Below are 6,138 nucleotides of genomic sequence, written 5' to 3'. Positions count from 1 at the left end.
GGATCGGTTGTTAGGGGAGCGGATGTGGAGACAATTGCAAATCTTTGCCCACCATAGAGTCATCGGGGGAGAAATTGGGCTCATTGGTTCCTCTCGTGAGCGCCCCGGACCCAATATCGCGAAGGGGGGAGCAGGACCTCCGCGCCTGGGGCAGGAACATCTGCCTCGTGGCTGTTACCCCCCGGCCCACGCCCCCGCCCCTCCGCCCACCCCCCTGCACCATCCCTCAGTATCATAGTGTCAGCCGTGGCTCAGTGGGCAGCACTCTTGCCCTGAGTCAGAAGGTTGTGGGTTCAAGTCCCACTCCAGGGGCTTGAGCACAAAAATCTAGGCCGACACTCCAGTGCAGTACTGAGGGAGTGCCGCACTGTCGGAGGGGCAGTACTGAGGGAGTGCCGCACTGTCGGAGGGGCAGTACTGAGGGAGCGCCGCACTGTCGGAGGGGCAGTACTGAGGGAGCACCGCATTGTCGGAGGGGCAGTACTGAGGGAGCACCGCATTGTCGGAGGGGCAGTACTGAGGGAGTGCCGCACTGTCGGAGGGGCAGTACTGAGGGAGCGCCGCACTGTCGGAGGGGCAGTACTGCGGGAGCGCCGCACTGTCGGAGGGGCAGTACTGAGGGAGCACCGCATTGTCGGAGGGGCAGTACTGAGGGAGCACCGCACTGTCGGAGGGGCAGTACTGAGGGAGCGCCGCACTGTCGGAGGGGCAGTACTGAGGGAGCGCCCCACTGTCGGAGGGGCAGTACTGAGGGAGTGCCGCACTGTCGGAGGGGTAGTACTGAGGGAGTGCCGCACTGTCGGAGGGGCAGTACTGAGGGAGCGCCGCACTGTCGGAGGGGCAGTACTGAGGGAGTGCCACACTGTCGGAGGGGCAGTACTGAGGGAGCGCCGCACTGTCGGAGGGGCAGTACTGAGGGAGCACCGCATTGTCGGAGGGGCAGTACTGAGGGAGCACCGCACTGTCGGAGGGGCAGTACTGAGGGAGCGCCGCACTGTCGGAGGGGCAGTACTGCGGGAGCGCCGCACTGTCGGAGGGGCAGTACTGAGGGAGTGCAGCACTGTCGGAGGGGCAGTACTGAGGGAGTGCAGCACTGTCGGAGGGGCAGTACTGAGGGAGTGCTGCACTGTCGGAGGGGCAGTACTGAGGGAGTGCCGCACTGTCGGAGGGGCAGTACTGAGGGAGTGCCGCACTGTCGGAGGGGCAGTACTGGGGGAGTGCCGCACTCGCCAAATAAAATAGTTTTTGCTCATATTGCATTTGGTTCTTCTGCCAATCATCTTAAATCTGTATCCTCTGGTTCTAGACCCTTCCCCCAGTGGGAACAGTTTCTCATGATCTACTCTGTCCAGATTCCTCATGATATTGAGCTCCTCTGTCAAATCCCCTCTCAAATAAGTTTACTCAATTGAACTGTTGCTGATCAGCGAAGCTCTCGCTCTGCCTGCTCAGTTACAGCGAACCCTCGCATGTGGTTTGCTCAGGAAGTTCCAGTCTCTGTTGTACTTTGCAAAACTCAGCCACACTGAGGCCTCAGGATTTCCGGGTTTCTCAAGGGACCTGAAGGCCCTGTAGTCAGTTGCCTGGGAATCCTCTCCATTTGATGTGAGGGTGCGTCAACTTAAACCGGTGGGTGTTACCCCATCACGGACCCCTTTTATAGAGAGTCTCCCCATCACGGACCCCTTTTATAGAGGGAGTCTCCCCATCAGGGACCCCTTTTATAGAGGGAGTCTCCCCATCAGGGACCCCTTTTATAGAGAGTCTCCCCATCACGGACCCCTTTTATAGAGGGAGTCTCCCCATCAGGGACCCCTTTTATAGAGGGAGTCTCCCCATCAGGGACCCCTTTTATAGAGAGTCTCCCCATCACGGACCCCTTTTATAGAGGGAGTCTCCCCATCAGGGACCCCTTTTATAGAGAGTCTCCCCATCAGGGACCCCTTTTATAGAGAGTCTCCCCATCACGGACCCCTTTTATAGAGGGAGTCTCCCCATCAGGGACCCCTTTTATAGAGAGTCTTCCCATCAGGGACCCCTTTTATAGAGAGTCTTCCCATCAGGGACCCCTTTTATAGAGAGAGTCTCCCCATCAGGGACCCCTTTTATAGAGAGTCTCCCCATCAGGGACCCCTTTTATAGAGAGTCTCCCCATCACGGACCCCTTTTATAGAGAGTCTCCCCATCAGGGACCCCTTTTATAGAGAGTCTCCCCATCAGGGACCCCTTTTATAGAGGGTCTCCCCATCAGGGACCCCTTTTATAGAGGGAGTCTCCCCATCACGGACCCCTTTTATAGAGAGTCTCCCCATCAGTGGGGGAGGGGATCACACAGTGTGATTGGGGGAGTGAGGGAGGGGATCACACAGTGTGATTGGGGGAGTGAGGGAGGGGGATCACACAGTGTGATTGGGGGAGTGAGGGAGGGGGAATCACACAGTGTGATTGGGGGAGTGAGGGAGGGGGAATCACACAGTGTGATTGGGGGAGTGAGGGAGGGGGAATCACACAGTGTGATTGGGGAAGTGAGGGAGGGGGATCACACAGTGTGATTGGGGAAGTGAGGGAGGGGGATCACACAGTGTGATTGGGGGAGTGAGGGAGGGGGATCACACAGTGTGATTGGGGGAGTGAGGGAGGGGGAATCACACAGTGTGATTGGGGGAGTGAGGGAGTGGGATCACACAGTGTGATTGGGGGAGTGAGGGAGGGGATCACACAGTGTGATTGGGGGAGTGAGGGAGGGGATCACACAGTGTGATTGGGGGAGTGAGGGAGGGGGATCACACAGTGTGATTGGGGGAGTGAGGGAGGGGGATCACACAGTGTGATTGGGGGAGTGAGGGAGGGGGATCACACAGTGTGATTGGGGGAGTGAGGGAGGGGGAATCACACAGTGTGATTGGGGGAGTGAGGGAGGGGGATCACACAGTGTGATTGGGGGAGTGAGGGAGGGGGAATCACACAGTGTGATTGGGGGAGTGAGGGAGGGGGATCACACAGTGTGATTGGGGGAGTGAGGGAGGGGGAATCACACAGTGTGATTGGGGGAGTGAGGGAGGGGGATCACACAGTGTGATTGGGGGAGTGAGGGAGGGGGAATCACACAGTGTGATTGGGGGAGTGAGGGAGTGGGAATCACACAGTGTGATTGGGGGAGTGAGGGAGTGGGAATCACACAGTGTGATTGTGGGAGTGAGGGAGGGGGAATCACACAGTGTGATTGGGGGAGTGAGGGAGAGGGAATCACACAGTGTGATTGGGGGAGTGAGGGAGGGGGATCACACAGTGTGATTGGGGGAGTGAGGGAGGGGGATCACACAGTGTGATTGGGGGAGTGAGGGAGGGGGATCACACAGTGTGATTGGGGGAGTGAGGGAGGGGGATCACACAGTGTGATTGGGGGAGTGAGGGAGGGGGAATCACACAGTGTGATTGGGGGAGTGAGGGAGGGGGAATCACACAGTGTGATTGGGGGAGTGAGGGAGTGGGATCACACAGTGTGATTGGGGGAGTGAGGGAGGGGGATCACACAGTGTGATTGGGGGAGTGAGGGAGGGGGAATCACACAGTGTGATTGGGGGAGTGAGGGAGGGGGATCACACAGTGTGATTGGGGGAGTGAGGGAGGGGGAGCACACAGTGTGATTGGGGGAGTGAGGGATTGCAAAGTGCCGCAGTACAGCGGGACCTGGGGGTCCTTGTGCATGAAACACAAAAGGTTAGTATGCAGGTACAGCAAGTGATCAGGAAGGACAATGGTATCTTGGCCTTTATTGCAAAGGGGCTGGAGTATAAAAGCAGGGAAGTCTTGCTCCAGTTATACAGGGTGTTGGTGAGGCCACACCTGGAGTACTGCGTGCAGTTTTGGTCTCCGTATTTACGAAAGGATATACTTGCTTTGGAGGCAGTTCAGAGAAGGTTCACTCGGTTGATCCCGGGGATGAGGGGGTTGACTTATGAGGAAAGGTTGAGGAGGTTGGGCCTATACACATTGGAATTCAGAAGAATGAGAGGTGATCTTATGGAAACGTATCAGATTATGAGGGGGGCTTGACAAGGTGGATGCAGAGAGGATGTTTCCACTGATGGGGGAGACTAGAACTAGGGGGCATGGTCTTAGAATAAGGGGCCGCCCATTTAAAACTGAGATGAGGAGGAATTTCTTCTCTCAGAGGGTTGTAAATCTGTGGAATTCTCTGCCTCAGAGAGCTGTGGAGGCTGGGTCATTGAATATATTTAAGACAGAGATAGACAGTTTCTTAACCGATAAATAAAGGGTTATGGGGTGCGGGCGGGGAAGTGGAGCTGAGTCCATGATCGGATCTGCCATGATCGTATTAAATGGCGGAGCAGGCTCGAGGGGCCGAATGGCCGACTCCTGCTCCTATTTCTTCTGTTCTAATGTTATGTTCTCATGTGTGTATCCCGCTTGCCCTTAAATTTGTCTGTACCAGTCACCTCAAACACTCCGCTGTGGCAGCCCGTTTCACTGTTGTGTATCTGTAAAACATGCACTCCCATGTTCCGCCACCAGGGGGCTCATCTCCTGAAGTCCCAAGGGATCCCAGCATCCCTTGGGAGCACTGTATATAAGACATGTTCCTCACTCTGGAGTGTCTTATTAAAGACTGAGGTCACTCTGACTTTAACCTCCCTGTGTGCAGTCTCATCTGTGTTCGGAATACAACACTCACCACTCTCACCACTGTCTCGTGAATTCACGATTGGGTTTCGTGGGGACCAACCTGTATTGATAGCTCCGAGTTCTGGTCTCCTTTGCAAGTGGAAACATCTCCTGTACCGACACTACTGCAACAAGCCGCTTTGTAATTCTAAACACCTCTATCAGGTCTCCAAGTGAAGTCTAGTCAAAGTACTGAGGCCAACTGGACCAGGCAGCGATCAGCTGACAACCCCCCCCCCTCCACCCGCCCGCAATGGGACGCTCCATTTCCCTGCTCCACACACCCCCCCACCCATGGGATGCTCCATCTCCCTGCTCCACGCTCCACACACAACCCCCATGGGCGAATAGCCCTGCCATCAATCAAGCGTCCCTTGTATCTCAGTCTGCCCCCAAGGGGTCAGGCGAGCCTGGGGTGGGGGGGGAAAACGGACGTGAGGACCCCCAATGATTGCGAAACAGCGGGCCAGCGGGAAAGTTGGGAGTTGTGTTCCCACAGCTGAAGCTCCGCCCCATAAACACCACAAACATCACATTCAACCGAAATAGGAACTTCTCTCCGGAAACTCGGAGACTTCCCATCCACGGCCCAGTTATAGAGATAGATTTGTATACAGAACAACAGAGAGGGAGACAGTGAGAGAGAGACAGAGGGAGAAAGAGAGAGAGAGAGAGACAGAGGGAGAGAGAGAGAGAGAGAGAGACAGAGGGAGAGAGAGAGAGAGACAGAGAGCAGAGAGAAAGACAGAGAGAAAGGGAGAGGGCGAGGGAGAGGGAGAGAGAGAGAGAGACAGAGGGAGAGAGAGAGAGACAGAGACAGAGGGAAAGAGAGAGAGAGAGAGACAAAGGGAGAGAGAGAGAGAGAGACAGAGGGAGAGCGAGAGAGTGAGAGAAAGGGTGAGACAGAGGGGGAGAGAGAGAGAGAGAGAGAGAGACAGAGGGAGAGAGAGAGAGACAGAGAGCAGAGAGAGAGTGAGAGAAAGGGAGAGACAGAGGGAGAGAGAGAGGGAGAGAGGGACAGAGAGAGAGAGAGAGAGGGTGAGTGAGAGACAGAGGGAGAGAGAGAGAGAGAGAGAGACGGAGGGAGAAAGAGAGAGAGAGAGACAGAGGGAGAGAGAGAGAGAGAGACAGCGAGCAGAGAGAGTGAGAGAAATGGAGAGACAGAGGGAGAGAGACAGAGGGAGAGAGAGAGGGACAGAGAGAGAGAGAGTGAGTGAGAGACAGAGGGAGAGACAGAGGGAGAGAGAGAGGGACAGAGAGAGGGTGAGTGTGAGAGAGAGACAGAGAGAGAGAGAGAGAGAGAAAGATTGAGAGAGAGAGAAAGATTGAGAGAGAGAGAGAAAGAAAGATTGAGAGAGAGAGAAAGAGTGAGAGAGAGAGAGAAAGATTGAGAGAGAGAGAGAGAGAGAAAGATTGAGAGAGAGAGAGAGAGAGATTGAGAGAGAGAGAGAC

The sequence above is a fragment of the Pristiophorus japonicus genome, unplaced genomic scaffold (assembly GCF_044704955.1).
Source record: "Pristiophorus japonicus isolate sPriJap1 unplaced genomic scaffold, sPriJap1.hap1 HAP1_SCAFFOLD_1279, whole genome shotgun sequence".
In the NCBI taxonomy this organism is placed as follows: domain Eukaryota; kingdom Metazoa; phylum Chordata; class Chondrichthyes; family Pristiophoridae; genus Pristiophorus; species Pristiophorus japonicus.
The sequence above is the reverse complement of the archived record's forward strand: the minus strand, read 5'-3'. Positions refer to the sequence as shown.